At 44.7% G+C, this 20,904-nt stretch overlaps 1 protein-coding gene across 5 annotated transcripts in view; it reads left to right on the forward strand.

Annotated features, from left to right (window-relative positions):
* Positions 1–20,904, forward strand: part of Elmo1 (engulfment and cell motility 1) — a 510,606-nt gene that overhangs the window by 68,448 nt on the left and 421,254 nt on the right. The window contains exon 1 of one of the 5 annotated variants that reach the window (XM_051168301.1): positions 6,779–6,800. The exons of the other annotated variants lie outside the window; for them this stretch is intronic. The gene's annotated coding sequence lies outside the window, so the exon portion shown is untranslated. Of the gene's footprint in view, positions 1–6,778; positions 6,801–20,904 lie in introns of those variants that run through there. 5 annotated transcript variants of the gene reach the window in all.

The raw sequence follows: 20,904 nt of genomic DNA on the forward strand, positions 1-20,904 counted from the left end.
AAGGAAGAGAGGGAGGGAGGGAGGGAAAGAGGGAGGGAGGGAGGAAAGCAGGGAGGGAGGCAGGGGGAGATGGTGGGTTTACCTTGGCTCACAGTTTGAAGGTATAGGGTCTGCCATGGGGGGGGGGGGAGGCATAGTAGTTGTAGCATGTGAGGCCTCTGGTCACAGTGGACACCTTGTCAGGAAGCAGGCAATAATGAATCTTGTGCTGTTCTCTGCTCCCTTTCTCCTTTTCATCCAGTCCAGGACTTGAACCCACTGTAGTTAGGTAGGTGCTACTACCTACATTTAGGATTGATCATCTCACCTCAATGAATCAAATCTGGAAAAATCCCTCACATGCCCAAGGGTTTGTTTCCATGGTGATTCTAAATACCATAGGGCTGACAGTCAAGATGAAGCATCACAGTTCTTAAAGTAGGATGCATAAGACTCAGTCATTTTTAAAGAACGTAGTTTGTTTTATATTTCTAAAAACCTAAGATATCTAAGACTGAGGGCTGCACCTGGTGAGGAGCCATCTTTCTGCATGTGACATGGTAAAAGGCATCTTTGGGTAAGAGACAAGTGGCTAACTTCAAAGTCCCCTTTACAATTTAACATTAACACATTCCTGACGGTGGAGTTCTAAAGACTTAAACATTAGTCCCCACCTCCCAATGCTCATAGGGATGTAAGTCTCTAACATACATATCAAGGGATGCAATGATACCTCAGAAGAGGTGTTAGCTGCTGGTTCCTGTGTTTTATGTCTTCAATAGTGCAGGGTGATAGAATGCGTACTGACTTATTAGACTTTTGCCCACTGCATGAAGTTTTCTTTCCCAAGTTCTACTTTCTCCTCAATCTTTGGTAGACTAGTGATTTGGTTTGGTTGGTTTTTTTCCCCTCACAGTAATGATAACATTACCAAACAGTGTACACTACATTTGAAAGAGCCCTCGTTTTCTTGATAAGACTTGTCTATTGGATGGGCTGTTTGTGAAATTCTCACACCTGGGCTCTGTTTCCATCAACCACAAACATTAGACAAGTCACTCTCTGTATTTATGAAAGCCCTGTATTTTTAAGAATTCCACTACTTGCTGGTATTTTCCTTTAAGTCTTAAGAATTCTTATTTGTGCACTAAATATTGTGAACTTCGATAACTAAAACCATTTACAACAAAATGGATTCATCTGCAACTTACTGTCTGTGGGACTCCCAGGACCAGCTTGAATTTCACTCTGTCTCGGCCTGCTGCTTCCTTCAGCAACCTGCAAGCTAGACAGGCAGATGGAAGAAGTCCTTTATTATTTACTTGTAACCATCAAAGCAGTGCCTGTTGTGCTCTTGTAGTCACGTGCACATGAACAGAGCAGCCACAAGTCTGTATCTCCTAATAGTTGATCCCCATCAGAGGCTGAACAGAGCTGTACTTGGTCTTCCTGTTTCGTCCCTTAGGTACCAAGCAAGTGGTGTTTTTGCCTATTTGGACTGTCTTAGGATTCCAGTTGCTGCGATGGACCGCTATGGACAAAGCACCTTGGTGAGGATAGGGCTTGTTTGCCTTACACTTCCACAATACTGCTTATCCTTGATGAAAGTGAGGACAGGAATGCAAACAGGGCAGGAACCTGGAGGCAGGACCTGATGCAGAGGCCATGGAGGGGCGCTGCTTACTGACTTGTTCCCCATTGCTTGCTCAACCTGCTTCTTAAAGAATCTAGGACCACAAGACCAGGCATGACACCACACACAGTGGGCTGGGTCTTCCCCATCAACCGCTAATTAAGGAAATGCTCTACAGCTGGACCTTATGAAAGCATTTTCTCAGTTGAAGTTTCCTCCTTTTAGATAACTTTAGCCATGTCAAGTTGACATGAAACTATTCAGCACAATGACATGTATTGTATTTAGTTTTAACTCTTATCCCCCCAACCCCTTCAGTACTGGAAATTGAACCCATGCATGATAGCAGGTGTATGAACACCCAATTATATTTCAGCCTGTGATTTGAGTGTGTAAAAGGGCCACAGTGGTGGTTCTGGAGTACTGTTTAATGCTCCTGGATACACAAGGCTGTGTTACATTGATGGAAGCATGAGCTGCAGAGCTCTTGGTCATCAATTCATGTATATATGGTCTCTGTATTAGTAAGGTTCTCAGAGGATCACAACTAATAGAATGAATATATGTTGCAAAAGGAGATTTACTAGGCTGGCTTACATGATTCAGGGTGGGTAGTCCAATAGTCAAGATCTGCACGCTGGAGAGGCTGAGACTCCAGTAGCTGCTCAGTACATCGAACCAGATGCTTAACAGTTCTGCTCTGGGGCTCCTGTCCTGGAAGGTTCTGGAAGAATCACTGGACCTTACACTTCCACAGTACTGCTAATCATTGATGAAAGTGAGGACAGGAACTCAAGTAGGGCAGGAACCTGGAGGCAGGATCGGATGCATAGGCAATGGAGGGTACCATATTGGTACCCAAACACACCTATGACTGTGAACGCTATCAGGCACAGTGATGCCTTCCTCACATCCACCATCATCACAGCGAACCGAAGGCAGTCTGGTGGGCAATGCGGCTTTCTCCTCAGAGCTCTTTCTGCCTGGGCCTGGGTCTCTACTGGAAGGTGGCACTCATGCTGGGGGATGACTCCCCTAACTGATTACTCCACCCTGGAAATGCCCTGTCAGACAATTATGATTAGCCATCCCAACATTTACATAAGCATGGGCATAAAGTTGAATGTTGATTAGTTTAAAAAATAATGCTGTGTCCTTACTCCTCCAGAGGCCAGCTCTGTGCTTGCCTTAGCGAATCGGGCCAGGGTTGTTGGGAACTCAGTTGTCCATACCTGTCTTGATGAGTGAGGACAGACTGTATTTATTGTCTCTGAGTCATGGCTTCCTGAGAGGCATGGTGACTATATTAATTATCATACAGCCCAGGAAAATCAAAGTGAGACCTTGTCATCAATATACCAGGGCCTAGGTACAGTTAAGGACTGTGTTGGTTATGTTGGTCATATGATCTTCTTGTCACAGCTGTTAGGGAAGTTAAATTACTTCCTTTTAATAGCATTCAGCAAATAATTTCACCGCCCATGGTTCCGGGCTCTGTGCTGTGCAGTGCATATCAGAAGGAGAGAGAACCAGCACGTACCCTGACTTCATGGAGATTACAGTCTATTAGAAAAGGAGGGTACAAAATGATCAGACACACAAATGAAATATAGAGCTCTGCATATTGGTTGGTTCTAGAAAGGAAAAGAACAAGCTGGAAGCAGAATGGGTGTCTGAGGACCTGGCAGGTGAATCAGGGACAATTTCTCTGAAAAGATGCCATTTACTCTGAGGGGGCAGATGAGCTTTTCAGTCCTGAGAGGCTGGCCTGCAGAGGAGGCCTTAGTGCCTGGCAAGTGTGAGCAGGCGATCTGGAAGGCAGGGGCCTGTGGAGGATTTGAGAGCACTGGAAACCCACAGGGAGACTGAGGGAGAAGGGCTGTTTCGCCCTGTGCAGTCTCTGAGGCTGGGAGCGGAGGGAGGACATGAAGTGTGAGGCACCAGCTGGAGCCTGCTTTGGTGGCCCCGGGTGCACACAGTGTCAGTGGAGGTGAGAAGAGATTGACAGGTTTGGACAGGACATAGGATGTTGCACTTGAGGGTCTTGGCAGCAAGCATCAATGTTCAGGATGAGACAAGACACACTGGGCTTGAGTGTGAGACGGCTCGCGTAGGGATGCCATTTTCTGAAGGGGAAATATTGGAGAAGTAGATTGTGAAGAGGCAGCAACAACACTTTGTCAAATTAGGTACATGTATTGGCACAGAAACCCATCCATGACTAGAAGGTGGTTTGACGCTTGGTCCTGGCAGTGGGGGGTTCTTTTTGCCCTTGATGTGTGTTTCTTTCTTTGTCCTTTCCCCGGTGGATCTGTGTTAACTGGAAGACATACCTGCTCACTCTCCCATCAGCTTTCCGAATATTTGTCTCATCATTGACTAGGGAGATACCAGCCGCCTCACAGTTTTGCCTGTTTGCAAGCTTCTTCAGGGTTTGAGGTGCAAGTTTTGCATTCGCTTCAGGGTATCAGGAAAGAGGAATGTGGACCTCCTCTGTGCTTGGTCCCTGCAAGGCCAGACAGTGCCCAAGCATCCTTCTCCTGAGGTGAGAGCATCCCAGAGCTGGCTCTGCTCTGGACCATGGCCCCGCTGGGATTTGGGCAGATCTGGGCCCCTGCTGGACTACCTGCAAACCCACTTGCCGACACGTGCTCCTACGTGTTGTCTCTGAATTTTGCTTGTACTGCTAACTCCTCAGGCCTTTGACACTTGCCAGGAGGAGACTCTTCTCTGTCCATAGATGTCAATGGTTTGGGACACAGGAACTGAATCAACTGACAGGAAACCAACTGACCAACGAAACTGCCAGGTTTGTTTGTACACACATACTAGAATGCTCAGTGAGGGCAAGCTCAAGAGCCAGAGGGAAAGGCTTATTATTAATTTTTTGTTTTATTGTTAATTATATTTGTGTGTCTATGTGCACATGGGCCAGGTGCCCTCAGAGGCTAGGAGGGGACTGTGAGACCTCCTGAAGCCCTGATTTCCAGGTGCTTGTGAACCGCTAATTGTGAATCTTGGGAACAAAACTTGGGTCCTTGCAGGAACCAACAACTGAGCCTTCTCTCAACCTCGCACCTTTAATTAATTAAGCAAACAAACAGAAACCAAACCCACATAGTTTAGGGCTTTTGTGAAGTAGAATGAAAGGTCCCAATGGACTTTTTCTTTACTCTTTTTTTCCCCAGTACTGGGAACATAACCGAGGCTCTGTGATTATTAGAGAATTGCTGCACTACTCAACAGTATGTCCAGCCCGGAACATTTTTCTCCTCTTTTCTTTTGAGACAGGATCTCAACGCGTTGCCCAGGTTGGCTTTGAACTTCTAATCCTCCTGTCTCAGCCTCCTGAGTAGCTAGCATTGCCTACTGTGTCTCCAGGGCCAGGTGTGGCTTTTTGATGCTGAGGACAGCTGAGTTGTGAGTACCTCCTGGTGCTAAGTGGGAGTGCTCCTCTCCCAAACCTGAGAACCTGCTGCTGTGCTTCTCAGGGTCTACACTTAAGCCCAGAAGGCCGCGCCTTTCCTCCTGTGGCCTGTTAGGACCTTCTCAGTTTAAAGGGCCCTTCGTACCACTGAGCCATCAGTCCCTTCAAGGCTCAAGTTTCCCTTCCGGTTAGAACCAAATCAGGTTAAAGGGCAAAAGGAAGGGAGGGTCTCCTGAGCTCATCTGTCCTGTGCAGGTAGGCCAGGCTCTCTTCCAGAACCTGCTGTATCCCCTGGGGTGGGGCTTTCCAAGAGGCAGTACTGGTTTAAGCAGACAGGGATTTACCCTCTCGGCTTACGGGGCTTCTTGTTCACCGCTTTCGCACAGCCTTGTGAGGCCAGCTCTGCGAAATTATTCCTGGTAACCCTAAGATGGGCACTCAGAACTGTAAGAACTGCCCCGTGCTGTGGGGACGGGCATCTCTAGCTAAGGGACACTTAAGGGGTGCTGTGAGCCCTGGTTCACAGATTTCATGCAAATCTTTGAGAATCAGTAAGGGAAGAAAAACAAAATGACCAGGCACCCAAACTGAAACAAGGGAAGGGCCCACCATCCCGCAGTGGCTCAGAGTCCCTTCATGCCTTCCTCTGTGTGGTCTGAACTGGGGCTTTCGGGGTAAGGAACATTCACTGTTTGTTTCCTGGCTCATAGGATGGGAACTTCTCGCTGCTATTTTTGGTAACTGAGATTTTAGCAGGGAACTAAACATACTGTGTGGAGGTTGTTATGCTGCTGCCTTGAGCGCTGTTATGCTTTCGTGGAAAGGAGATGTCAGGAGCCAGGGAGATGGGAGCACAGAGCAAACAGCAGTAGCTTTAGGGCTTTCATTAGCGAACGCGGTCTTTTCATGTGTCTGGTGGCGGTGATGCTTTGGGGATAGTATATTGAGTTCTTAGAGAGACTACCAGGAATTCACAGGTAGTTTTTGGACAACACACAGAAATGGGAGAATAAATGAATGTCTACCAACCGCAAAGACTTAGGCACAGCCCTCCTCTGTCCTGAGCTAGTGTGCAGTCAGAACAAACTGGAATATACCTGTCAGCATCCATTCCGATTGAACACTGCATGCGCCAAGCTGGGCTAGTCTCAGAGAACAATAAAGCAGAACTTGTGGGAAAAGCAGAAGGAATCGGAGCCTCTGCCACATTAGCTGTTTGGGAACTATGCATCGTGCCCTTACCCACAGATTAGTAAAATGAAAAACAATTAGAAAATAGGCGTAAAGAAGCGCAGTGCAGTGCCGATTGTTCCCATGATAATGGCTTCAGTATGGGTCTGGAAATACTAAGCAACAACTTATGTGCTGTTTACTCACTGACTGGGCGCTCCCGCTTCCGGTGTGTTGCGGGTGAGCTGAGAGCAGGCCTCCGAAGGCAGCTGGCAGAGGAAGGCACTGGGAATTCTGGCTTGATTCTGTTTACATCTTGGGCTTCTCAATATCAGTAGGTGTGTTGGCTGACAGCAAGTACTGTTTGCACAGCCATTAAGGGTTTTTTTGATAACATGTTGAGCCTCTTAGGAGGAAAACCCTGCTAAGTGAAAGAAGTTCCAGGAAATAATATACCTTGTACTTCTTTTAATGAAGCAGGGAACATAATATTCTGCATAGGGATTTTCCACATGAACAAGCATGTGTATATTTTACTCCGTCGCCTTGCCCGTTGGATGGCTGAGATGGCTTGCTCATGGCCTCTGAGAGGTAAGTGCTTTGGCACACATCTCCACCAGGAGCGTCTCAATTGTTCACCTGGTCCGGTCCCCTGCTGCACTTTTAAGGTCCAGGCAAGTGTGGTCTTTCAGGAGGAGCTACTTGTGTGGTGATGTCGTCCTACAGGTGTCGAGGCTCGCATGCCACTGCTCCTCCAGTGCGGCTGCCTGCTCTTGCCTTTACAAGCCCGGGCCGTATGGTTGCTTCCAGCATCAACTGGGCATCATTACCAGCCTGCCTGAGTGGGAAAGATGTTGTCTCATGCCAGTCACTCCGCTCTGCCCCATGCCAGGTTGGAAAGAAAGCAAGCTGGGGGCGGGGCGGGGGTAGGGGGAGGGCCACGTGCCAGATGCCCTAATGAGTGAGGGGTATATCTGGAATTACAGTGGAAATTTTTGATTAAATGTGCAAACCAGTTGATCTGATGAGCAGAAGGGAGAGGGACAGTTTTCTGCTGAATATTTGTGTTCTTACTACTTTGAAAGATGCTTGCATATGTCTCTCTCGGCTCTGAGGAGAAGCAAGATGCTTCTTAGCACAATTTGAAGGCATACCGAGGGCTAATTACTCAATTGGGAGGACACTCAAGACTAGATGTGTAGGTGATGGGTAAATACAAAAATGTATCTCTGGAACATTCTGCTTGAGGCCCGCTAGGCTTTGTAATCTCAGAAAGTAAAAGCAATCATGCATTGAGTTGCTATTGTACCTCAAGGATGCATTTGAAATACTTGGGTTCAGTTGTTCTTTGAACAACCTTATGAGGTGTCAGTTTTGCTTCCATTGTACAGATGGGGAAACTAAGCCTAAGGGACTTACACAGTTACCTGTGCATACCGAGGCCTTCTCACCCCAGAGCTCATCCCCTCATTTTTTCATTTCCATTCATTGTATAACTTTATTATAATTTTTACAATGTGGTATTAGGAACAGCGTCCTTGTAATAACTCAGAACTTGGGAGGCAGCCCCTTGCCTTTTCCCTTTTCTTTTTAAACGGAAAGTCCCACAGCCACTGTTCTTTACACGCCCTTTATAAAGGTCATGAGGATGATGACTGAGCGATGATCCCCGCTCATGTTTGTGGCAACTTAAGTCATTGCAGCATTTTATCTTTGATAATTATTTTCATTAGTTTTAGTAACAGGGGCTTGGAGAGAAGACATTTCTGGGCCTACTACACCTTAGTCCCCATCACTGTCACCTCCCTAGAGCTACCCAGTGACTTCAAAGCAAGCCAAGGACTGGGTGCTCCAAGTAACTCCTCAAGGCAGTTAGGACTGAATGTAGACCGTAAGGGCACCTCAGGGACAGAAACAGGGAGATGTGCCTGGAGAGACGGCAGCTATCCAGTGCTGTGCAGCTGTACATCCCTAGGAACCGTGCACCTCACCCCTTTAGGAAGGGAGTGACGCTTTAGCCCATTACGGAGTCCTCTGCATGGTTCAGAGTGCCCTTAAGACAATGCTACTGCTAATTTAAGTATGTTCAAGGAAATTTCATGGGTTTTCGTATTTATTAGTGTAGGGAGGCCTTGTTCTCTGCTGTGTTTTATATAAGTAAACTTTTCTGGCAAATGAAAACCAAAAGCCACAGCTGATAATAAATGATGATGGAATTTGAATTTTCAGTGGGTACCCAGTAGAATAAAGAAACACATAGGCAGATTCTAGCCACTCAGCCTAATAAATAGATTATCACCAGTCAGTGAAGCACAGATCTCATTTTTATTCCTCATTCTAGTAAAAATTAATTCAGAATACTCTCAGTGACTTCTTTATTTTCTTTAATGTTACATAAATATAAATAATATACTTTTTAACTTCATAAAAATACATTTTTTTCCTCCTGAAACTTCCAGTGGTTTAAGAGCATCATCCTGTTTTTGATGTCACTCGTGTGACTATACCAAGGGTTTGTTTTCACTCTTTAAAGCGTACACCGTGTGTATGACCAGAGAATGCTTCATTTCTCCTACAGTTGCGTCTTGTATAGTCTCTTGCTGCTGGAGATGGGTACTCCTTGGTCTGCCACCTAGAGCAGTGGTTCTTGTCAGCCTTCCTGACGTGTAGCCCTTTAGTACAGTTCCTCATGCTGTGGCGACCTCCCCCAACCATAAAAACATTTTTCTTGTACTATAAGCTGTAATTTTGCTACTGTTATGAATTGTGGTGTAAATATTTTTGGAGATAGAGGGCTGTCAAAGTGGTCACAATCCACAGGTTGAGAACCACTACCTTAGAGCCCAGGCCGTACAGTGTCTCTCTTATGTGTACACAAGGGATGGGGCTCTGTCCAGAGACCATGAAAACCATCCACACTTTGGTTCCACTAGGCAGTGCCAGCAATTTCCAGCAGAACTGTTGTGCCAGTTTCCCTCTTACTAGGAGTAGACAGGAGTCCCTGTTGCTTTCGATGCTTGCTGGCACTTGGGGTTCTCATGTTACGCGCAGTTTCTGTTCTCTGGGGTTTCTTTATTATACTCTTTTTCAGATGATGCTGACTAATAGTGTTTGGTTTTGTGATATACAACATAATTTTCCTCTGAGTAGAGAAAAACCCTCGACAAACAGCATGGAAGAATAGCATAGGGACACTAAGGGTAGAAAGAAAAGCATCCTCTGAATGTCTTATCCTTTGGCAGCTTGTGGGTTGTTGACCTTTGGATCCCCCTCTGAAGTGTAGTCTAAGCTCGGTGACTCAGCTGCCAGATACGTTCTTACCAATGCAGTGGTTGTGATATTTGTAGGTCTTATAATGACAACTAGTCATTTCACGTCTTCATATTATGGCACTTAAGATCGATGCGTGACAGCCCTTGTGGTGATACCTGACTGTGTCTCTGCCTGGGGAGAGACAAGGAGTGAGCTGAGTGCAGAGAACTCCTCCTGAGAGAAAGAGGGCTCCTCAGACTGTCTGCCATGGCGAAGCTATTGGTTAGTGCATTATTCAGCCTGCTGCATCATCTCAGAAGCTGCATTTGCCCCTGGGTTTGACCTTTCGGCATTTCTGAGATAGAGGCTGGCCCTCTTGGCACGTCTGAGGGAGTCGGTCTGTCCTTCCTCCATCCTCACTCCTGAAGAGAGCTTCACTGGGAGGCACACTGCAGAGCAGGCTGCTGGTGGCCCTTTCTTGCCAGCAGCTGCTTTGGGGTTGGCCAGCACTGACCAGAGGGAGCTTGGGTACCAGCTGCCCCTGGGGAAAATCTGCAGCTTCTTGCTTTGCTCTGACTTCAGCCACACTTGAATGGAGTCCCCTGTAGCAAGCAGCATTGACCACGGCTCACCAACTCCTTTCACTGCCAACATCCCTTTGAAAAAATTCTTCAGTCTGCTAAGTTTGCCAGGCTTTGATCATCTTAAAAAATTGGACATAAAGTGGAAACGTGGCCTGCCGTTAGAAGTGACTTCTGTGACTCCTGTTTGGAGCAGACAGAACAATTTGATTGCTTTCCTGGTCTATGTAACCTCAGAGTAAACCTGAGATGGCAAAGAGCTATTGTTGATAGAAAAAAAAACCCTAAAAATTGTATGCACCCCCAAGCCTTACCTTTTTGATTAGGTTGGCCACTCCTGTCAAATATAAAGATGTCTGAACAACATCTACAGATAATCTTCAGTATGTCCCAAGTGCCTTGACATACAGAACTCATAAAAACCTCCTGAGCTTCAGTAGGGGTCGCTTCTGACCTGCCTTTTGTAGGTCATTTTTCCATCAAAGGTGCCAGGAAAGCAAATGAATGTCCTGAGCTGCCAGGGGCTGCAGGGGCAGAGTGTGAACACAGATGCCCTCTGGTGTGTGTGTGTGTGTGTGTGTGTGTGTGTGTGTGTGTGTGTGTGTGTGTGTGTGTGTCTGCTCTCTTCCTCCAACTAAACCTGTCAGATCATAAGATAATTTGAGCCAGTGAAATGACAAGAAGAAATTCGGTGTGACTTGGATTGGGTCCTCTTAATTATCAAAGATAATTATTGTGAAAAATATCAAACCAGAGCTAAATTGTGTTGTATAGAATGTATGAGTTATTTTTTTCCCAAGGTAGTTAGAGGTTTTTAAAAAAAGGAAGAAAGTAAGTCTTGTTATCTAGTTGGATTAATTAATGTTTAGGTTGAGGGAAAAATTGTGTCTGAATTAAAGCTGTTTAGGAGAGTCGTGATTTCAGAACAAGTATGTCAACATTCTAGCTTGTTATGTGAGCCAAGAACCCATTCAACCTTATATTTAATGTTATATTTGACAGACTGTATATTAGAGATGCCACCGTGTGAGATGTCCTTATCTCTGAAGTTCTATCTTGTGTTAATAAAGAGATAGTTGAAAATGCTTTCCCATTCCAGTTCTAAAGAGAAAGGGAGTTGGACGTTTTGCTTTCCTGTGATGGATGGACGTGAGGTGGGCTTGTATGGATGTTGCCTGTTCTTCTGTGGAACAGCAACACCTTGTATCACGGTGTACTGGTCCAGGGCATGGTTTTAGTTGGAACGGAATTAAAGGAGATACTGCTTTCCCCAGGACAGAGTTGGGTAGCTGTTTCCTTGTGGTCAGCTGTCTCCTTTGTATAGTGTGATTTTCCATGGAAAACTGCTCCTTGATTTTTTTAAAAAAAATTCTTAGTCATTTCTAAGTCATTTCTGGAATTTGGAATTCCCAGGACCTGGAGGTGTGTCTTCTGTTGCTGTTTTCACTATGGGTGTGGTTAGATGTTTTTATTTCTTTACGGTTTTTTGAGACAGGGTTTATCTGGGTAGCCCTGGCTGTCTTGGAACTCAGTCTAGACCAGGCTGAGATCTGCCTGCCTCTGCCACATTGCTAGGAATTCTGGTATTTAGTGCATGACAAAGGCTTTCATCTTCTGGCTGTAAGGGAAGAGCATGGCCTTCAGGAGATTTCTTTCAAAGGTCAATTCTCCTCTTGTATGCTAAGGAATATAAAAAAACACAAAGGGAGAAAAGACAAGAGAGCTAAGGTGTTTCTGCTTCTTTTTCATTAAAGTCTGGATATAAACTTTCTAAAAGTAGTTGAGGGCAAAAAGCATAAGAGAAGAGAATAAGTTCCATGTACTTGCTTAGCCTGAGTAGAGGTCTCTACAGCAGGGTGGGTGATGGTGAGGAGGGGCAGAGCGGCCTGGACAGGGGCCCTGCTTGGACTGTGGGGGCCTTTGTTTGTATTTAAGGCCCAGAGCAGTGGGCGTATTTTAGCTGGGGTGCTATTTGGAAGTCCCTGGAGTTTCTGTTGTGTGTCTCTATGGAGGGTAGGTGGGAGGAGTGTTTTGAGAGTCCACATGAGAGTGAGTTGTTGCTTTGGCCTGCTAAAGTCGGTGGTGGGAGTGTAGCTGGATTGTGGTGGGGTCATGTGGAAGGGAAGGGAAGAGTGTGAAAAGGGACTTCCTTATACTGACATGAGAACCAGAGGTCCCCAGAGTGTGCTAAAAGGCTAAATCAGCTATGCTAACAGTATTCTCAAAGCTGTATGCCAACACAACAGGATTTTAGGCTCTACAAAATCCACCGCAGGTCTGTGTGACCTCCTACACCATGGTGTAGGCTGACAGCATTTCCACATAGGTTCTGGTGTGCTCCCTGTGCCAAGGAAGCAAAAACACCGGGCACCTTCCAGAGCCCATGGTACTTTTACTCACATGTCTTTGATCACAGTTAGTTGTATATTCACTGATGTTCCAGCCAACCAGAGGCTAGAAGTACAATCCTCCGGTGTCCCTAGAGAAGGAGAAACAGAAAGGCTGGTGTCAAGCTTGATCACAACCCCCATTTTTAATGTGAGAAGCTCTGAAGGAGAAACTGATAATAAAGATACTATTTGATAGTATATTTGATAATATGTCTTTATTATAAAAATTAGTAATATTTGAGATGCTAAGTAGCTGTGTTAAGTGGACAGTGTGACACTTGAGTAGGAGAGAAGAAGGGACACAAGGAAGTGAGGGAGAAAATCAAGTAGATAGTATAGGATTATATATATATATATATATATATATATATATATGTATATATATAGATATATATGTATATACACACACACATATACACACATAAATACATGTATGTATGTATACACACATATATATACATATATATATGTTATACATGATTGCTTAGACAGTCTAGAAAATGTTGAGGTCTTACATGTGAGATCTACATTAGTTAAGCTTGGCTTAGCACTTATTGGGTCTGTGTGATCTTAACAACTGGTGGGCCCACAGACTTACTCATGTGTTATGGGTTAGTGTGAGGCCCCCCAAAAGCATAACTGCTCCATTTGGTAAAAAATGTCACACACTTTTCTTGTGTTATATCCCTACTACCTGAAAGGACACCTGGAAGGAGGTGGCTGTTTATAAATTACATATTATGATTCATCTCATTATTCATTTTTGGATGGCTTTATCGAAGAATAGTAAAGGGGCTCAGTTTTCATTGAGTACCAACAAATACATATAGTTACATGACCATCATCAGAGCCAAGACACTGGCTTTTTATCAGTCTCTAAAATTCCCTTTTCAGGGGCTGGAGAGATGGCTCTGTGGTTGGGAGCACTAACTGCTCTTCCAGAAGACCCAGGTTCAATTCCCGGCACCTATACAGCAGCTCATAACTCTCTGAGCTCCAGTTCTAGGTGATCCTACATTTTTAAACAGACATACATGCAGGTAAAACACCAATGCACATAAAATAAAAATAAATTAATTAAAAAAATAAATTTTGGGGAGGGGAGGTCCCTTGTTCTCCACGCAAAGTGGTTGCTTTTGTAATCATGAATATGCTTTATAGCAATGTAATTTTGATTTTTTTCCCAGAGTATTCTCTAAATAGAATTATACAATATGTATGTCTGGCTTCTGTTGTTGATTAACAAACTTTCCTCAAAGAGACCTGGTAGGAAATATGTGAGGCTTATAGAAATATGGTCTTTGTTGAAACCTCCAACTGTGTCATCTGTGCTGAAGATGGAGTTAGACAATACTGTGGTTCGGGAAGGTGTGTTGCCTTGCTTTACCAATGATAAGTTTCTCAGGCAGTACAAATTATAGAATAAAAGATGGCTTAACAGCTTATTTGTTTAACTAAAAATGTTCATGGTACAGGAGCCATCAAAATGTCCCAAAGACGACAAGAGAAGCACCTTTATGCTCAGGCCTGGTGAAGAGTGGGTAGACATTTAACTGGACCAGAGAATCCACCCTGTTGGCAGTAGACTGAGAGGTAGAGCAGTGAGGTGAGCTGGCCACTTGGTTTCTTCTCAGCCTTTCTGAAAGACATTGCTTCTTTCTGGGTAGGACTCCATTCTCTAGGGTGAGCGACGTTCAAAGATATAAAAGGGAGAGAATGACATTTATGGATGTAAGGACAATTTGGGAGGACTGCAGTTCTGGTACATATAAGCAGCCTCCAAGGAAACAAACAAACAAAGAAACAAAACAGAAAAAAAAATGTCTAATTTCCAGGACAGGAAGATAGGTGAAGTCAGAAGATCTTGGCCGCTCAGCCTGGCTTGCTCCCTTTGTTGCTACTAATAAGCATAACTAAATATTGAAGCTGGGGTGATATCTTTACATTTATTTATTTTATGTGAATTGATGTTTTGCCTGAATGTACGTCTGTGTCAGGCTGTCAGATTGCCATGTGGGTTCAGGGAATTGAACCCAGATCCTCTGGAAGAGCAGTCAGTGCTCTTAACCGCTAAGCCCTGGGGTAATATTTTTTGAGCCCAACAATTTATTACAGAGTCAGCATGACTCTATACTGGGCAGAAGTTACTTTTAACACCATATTCATCAATAATTCATTATTTTGGAGTTGCTGAGTCATTGTCCATTGTGTGTCTGCCACTCTGTAATTTGTTGATCCATCCATTACTTGGTGAGCATTTGAGATGTGTCTAGTTATTGGCATTTATGGGTAAGGATGGTTAGGTCATTGATATACATGTGCTGTGTAAACATATGTCTCACTGTGTTTAGGTAAATCCATAGAAGTAGAATTTCTAGGTCAGAGAATAAACATTAATATTATTAGAAAGTAAAAATTTTTATTCCATTTTTTAAAACCAGTAATATATGAACATTCTAAGCTCTTGTCATTGTGGCACATTTGCACTGAATGATTATGTAAACACTAGTAGATGCAAATTATGAATGAAAATATGTTGTGACTATTGTCTGATGTCACTGATTACTTTGACTTTTCAAGTATTTATTTTATTATATGTATGTTTGTGTATCTGCTTGTGTAGTATATCCACATGCCAGTGCCCGAGGGAGACAGAGGCATTAGACCCCGTAGAGCTGAAATTATAGATGGTGAGCTACCTCATGTGGGTGCTGCGAATTCAACTAGCAGCGTCCTCCGTAAGATCAGTAAGCACTCTTAATTACTGAGCCATCTTTCCAGCCCAGTCATTGATTTTTTTTTTAATGTCATTCTAAAATGCTTGCTTATCTCATCTTAGGGTTTTACCGTACATTTTTCACACAGATTTCCTGTCTTTAAATGTTAAGTGTGTTAATACAATTTCCCTAGGAAAGAAATTGCAGCCACTAGCGTTGTGAATAGCGGTGAAGTCAGGGCGGTGCTTACACATACAAGTGCAGCAGGCAACTATTCTGCCCGTTCGGCAGGCAGTTCATCACATAGGTCCTGCTGGTTGGCTGAGCTGGGTGTTGGCTGAAATCCCTTTGAAATTTATGCAGCCTAATTTGATCCCATTTTTAATAGATGGCTGCTTTATCTCCTTCGAATAGAACTGGTAAATACCCACAGGCAGATGCTGGATTTTTTTTTTTTCCTCCTAAAAATGTCACTTGGGTCTGCTTTGCCCAGAGACTTGTGTGCTCTGTATGTATGGTTGAATTAATTTTTGCTTGGAAAAAATTTTAAGTAGTTGTTTGAAATGTCAACTGTGTCTTTTCCCCCTCCGATTTCAGTCAGTTTTTTATAAACTTCCATTTTAAATAGCGCAACTTCCCAGTGAACTCTCTTGTGCCCCACTGAATTGATTTGCTGTTTAGGTTCTTTTCCATAATAAACTCATTAAATGCTTATTATGGGTATTTCGGTTTTGAGTACTTGTTCTGTGGCTGTGCTCCCAAGAGCTAGATGTCAATTAAGATTATTTCTTAGTAGTGGGAATAAAACCATGTTATCTGCTTATAAAAGAATCTCTCTGTTCTTTCTCCAGGTGAGGAAGCAGATTCGACTCAGATAAAAAAAAAGTTCATCCCCTTATTGAGTGAAGAGGGGTGCTATGGAAGGGGTTGTGAAATGATCCTTGTTTTTTTTATCACAGTTGCAACTGATCTGAACTGTGGGGGTGTTTGGGGACATCTTTCCTACAGAACTGTCTCTCTGAGATGGTAGTAAGTTGCAAATTCTATCACAGCATTGAGAATTGAGTCGTTGTTAAGCATCAAAATCCCACACCAGAACTGATTTCAAATGTCCAAAATGTCGAAAGGAAAAAAAGAAAAAGAAAAGGAAAAAGAAAAGAAAAGAGAAAGCGTGGTTCAGAGGTTGCAATGCCTATTGCATTAGAATGAGGACTGGTACGTCATAAAAATGTGCCAGACATGTCATAAAAATGTGCCAGACCTCCTGGCCTCTCTCCTGAGAGACAGGTTGATGGCTGGCTTGCTGCACCATTGTGGGGCTCAGGGTGGTGGCCGTCCTTGCTTTGGGCCAGGGCTGCCTTCACTGTGGTGTGTGAAGGTTAGAGGAAGTTTAGTGTGGTGGTTTAGCATGAGCTTTTGACTGGCACGCCCTGCTCACTGCAATTCTCAGGGAATCCATTTCCTCATTCTTAGAGTGAGGTTGAGAACAGCACTTATGTCCTGGCTGTTGTGTGGACAAAGTGTGCAATATGTGTGCGCTGCTAACAGTTATATAGTGTGGCTTCCGTCACTGTCATCTTAGTGTTCGTCAGTATTCATCCTGAAGAACCTGTGTGATAGATGCTATGAGTTTTATTTATTTATTTTTTCATTTTGCATTTGAGTAAAAAAACAATGTGAAAGCATCCATTTTCTGGAAGGTGGTAAAACTCAGAGGACAGGCAGGCTGTGCACTGGGGCCCCTATAAGACTGGACCTGTCAGTCCTGGATCTAGGAGGAGACTCTGGGGGCTCTACCCGTCTCCACTGAACTGCTGGCTAGTGATCGATTCTTAGGGGACGATGACATTTATTGTCTTCAGTTGGGTACCCAACAGTAAGCCTGTCAGACATTACTAGATACACACAGATGGTCCTAGTTAAAATCAGTGACTCAAAGACTAAAACAGAACAGCATGAACATAGGAAAGGGACCTGCAGGGAGAAAGAGGGGATGACAATGGCGGACAGGAGACAAGAGAGGGTGTGTGGGGGAGGGTGTGAGAGTAAACTGAACGCACTGTATACATGTGTGAAGTTGTTGAACAGATCAATTAAAATGCCTTATGAAGATAGAGGAACAATAGAAATATCTGTACGCCAAGAAGAGAGGTCTCAGAAGAAATCAACCAGTTTCATTTCCTATTTAGATTAATGACCCATGAGGACATATAGTTCTGTCGTTTAGAAACAGAAAGAAGAAGAAATGGAGGAGAAGGAGGAGGATGCAGAAGAGAAGGAGGAAGGGGAGGGCAGGTTGAGTGTAGTCTGTGCCTGTTACTGGCCGCCTTCTGCTTTTCTCCTGACTGAGGAGGAAATGGCCATGCCTTTACATGCAATCTCTACCAGAACAAAGAACAGGAAACTAAGAGGGGCCAGTCTTGTACTAACTGCTTGGGCTTTCCCACTGGGTCTCCCAGGAAGTCCCTGCACCCATTGACGCTGGTTACCATACTGTCTGAGAGTCTAGATTCTGTCTAGGAAGGGACAATCCTATTCATACACATTCGAAAGCTGAATCCTGGGTTTCCATCAATTCCCACATCTCCCTCTCCCATAAGTCTAGAAGAACCATATTTTGTTTGCCTTAAACATGGCAGTCACAATCCACTGTTACTGGGCTATTTGTGTAAAAACTCCCCCAAAGGATGCCTCCATGTGTATAGCAGTAACACAGGCCCTCACAGGGTTTATCTCATGGCAAATTACACCAGTGTGGCTCCGGTAAGGGAGTGCAGATTCAAAACTGTAAGCCACAGATTTGTGTGAGAGCTTCCCATAGTGAGAGAAGAGGGGACATCCACAGGATCTGTTTGTTCTGGTGGGTGTGGGGTTGTGCCTCATAACCACGTGGATAAAATACAGTTGTCCCTCAGAAAATTGGTCTCAGGGGCTCTCACTGGCACCCATGCTGAAGTCTCTTATATAAAAACGGATGACATTGTATATAGCCTATACACACACACACACACACACACACACACACACACACACACACTTAGGTTAAATCACCTCTAGGTACGTACAAGTCTTCGCATAGTATATGTGTCATATAAATAGCTGCTGTATTCTATTTTTTTTCTTTAAAAAATGTAGTTAAAATATTTTCAGTCTACAGTAGGACCACCCGTGAGTGGAGAACTTCCAAGTTCTGAGCATCAGGGAGATTTGTGTTTTCTTTCTGGTCTTTTCTGAAAGAGTTTTCGATGGCTTCTAGACAGAGCTGAGTACTCACGACACTTTTAGTCCCTGCAGTATCCACAGTTTCTGGGCATCAGAACTAAGCAGGCACAAATAGGCTATGTTTACCCTCTGTCTTCTTGTTGGGATGGTCTGACACAAGAAAGCAGATGGCATTATGGGAAGCCGGAAGAACATAATTGCGGAAGTTGTGCAACAGTTGTGTGGCAGGTTGCCTCTGTGTACTTGTTGCTCCTCCAGGTATTCAGTTGCATCTGACTCTATGCATTTCCCAGGGAGGAAGGCTCTAAGATGTTGTGTCCAGGTCACGTCTCTCACAGAGAGTCGTCCTGAGGCACTTGGTTCTGAACCAGCAGAGACAATGGGTCCCATGGTCTATCATGCAGCTGTTCAGGCAATTCTCTGCAAGGAAAGGGGTAGTCCTCACAGTATCTTACCCATAATATCCACCCTCCCATTTACCTCAGTACAGCTCTTCTCCTAGAACATTCTGCATCTCCTAAAACTCTGAAGAAATTCTCTCCAAATCTTACAAACCTTCCTGGACTTAGGGTGACATCATCCTTTCCTCTTGTGGTTTGCAACCCTGTCATGTCTGCGTCTGTTGTGATTCTTTTTTAGAGGAGAAGAGCTCCTGGGCAGTGGTGACTCTGTGACTCCATAAGATGACACTATATGTGTCCAGGTTACAAGTCATTCAGGTTCCCCGAGACTGGCAAATTAAAAAAATAAAAATAAAAGCTACTCCATTGCTTTATAAATATTTCATCTTTATAGCTGTCTCATGAGAGGGGTGCCTTTTCTCACCTCTGATTGACCACAGCTGGCATGCATATAAAAACAAAGAAGTAACAAAGAGAGAAAAAATATGACACTTGTTTAATCAAACTTGTCTGTGCCATAGGCATGTTCAAAAATCTAGACCCAAGGACCAAAGGAAAGCTCGAAGGAGGATGGAGAGCTTGTGAAATGTGACTGAGGATGAGTGTTTGCCTTGCTGGCAATGGGCAGGACCCAGCAGAACTCTCCAGATTCTCTTCAGCTTCCCTTCCTCTTGGGTTTAAGGAAGGCCTCCCTCTGGAATGATGGTTTTCGTGGCTAGCTGTTGCCAACTTGGCACAGACCTGAGAAAAGGTCAAGCTGAGGAAATGGCTCCATCACATTGGCCCATGTGCATGGCTGTGGGGCATTTTGTGATTAGTGGGTAGACTGCACAAGACTGCACGCTGAGCATGTCATGAAGAGCAGGCCAGGGAGCTGTGTTTCTCCATGTCGGCTTCTGTTTCTCCTTCCATGACAATGACCTGCCGCTTTGAAGTGTAAGATGAACTAAACCTTTTCCTCCCTGGGTTGCTTTTGGTCAGGGTATTATTATTCCAGTTACAAGAAGCAAAGGAAGGCAACCATTGCTCGGAAGAAAAGAGACAGGAGAGAAGAGTGACTTTCAGAATTGCCTCTGTTAGTTTGCTGGCAACAAGTCCTAGTGCCTGTGACTTGCTGAGGGAAGAGGATTCTTGGTTTCTGTGGCCTGCTTCCGGGGACAGAGGAAGCAGAGATAGAAGCGCAGGTGCCGATGTACACCAATGGCCTTCGAATCTAAGTCCACAGGGCGTGCAGAGTAACATACTTGGGGTGTGCATCTCTGACCAGCACTGCCATTGCCGGTCCAGTTTGCCGATGAGGCAGACTGTGAGACATTGTGTAACTTGTTTAGAGTCCTGGAGCTTTGTGCTAACACCCAGACCACTCTCTGACCCTGGATAAACCTGCACCTATGAGCAGAATGAAACTCAAACTCCTGAGGGAGAAGGGGAAGAGGTGAGGCCAGAGCCGAAGTGTACCTGTGTGCTGCCTGATTGCCTTTGCTGCTGCGGCAGACTATTGTGTGTGTTTGTGTTTGTGTGTGGGGTGGGCGGGGCTAATCAGCACTGTGGTCCACATAGCCCTCCCCACCAATCTAAGTCAAACGAATTTCTAGGCTGGCCCTCGAGTTCTGTGTAGCTGAGTGAAGCGGAGAACGGCAGAGTCTCATGTATTGTTTTTTGATCAGCAGGTTTGGAAACTTTGAGTGTTTGGCTTCGAGCTGATGGAAGGGCTGCAGCATTTCCTGTGGCTGTCAGTCTGGCTTCTGAGATAGGGAATTGGGGCCTTGGCTCTGCCTCTTGCTGGGGAATGTGTGCCTGTCACCAAGGGACAGGCCTTGCGGGGAGGAAGCGAGCAGCGCTGGCATTACAGTAGAGGAAAAGGAATGTGAAAAGCAAATATCCAAAAAAGCAGAACAGGAGAGGAGGTGTGTGCATTAGTTTGCAGAGTAATGAGCTTTCCAGTAGAAATTCTGATTCCCAAAGCTGGGAGCCCAGAGTGAGGGGAAGAGAGCCCAGCAGCCTGGGTCAGTCTCATCCTGTTTTCCATCGAATTTCTCCAGGAGGAAAGAATCTGGAATAGGCCATCTTACCCCTGAGCTTCTGGCTCCCTTTCTATTTCTGTCCAAGGAATAGCTGCTGTTTTTAAAAAA

The sequence above is a fragment of the Acomys russatus genome, chromosome 3 (assembly GCF_903995435.1).
Source record: "Acomys russatus chromosome 3, mAcoRus1.1, whole genome shotgun sequence".
NCBI classification, from domain to species: Eukaryota; Metazoa; Chordata; class Mammalia; order Rodentia; family Muridae; genus Acomys; species Acomys russatus.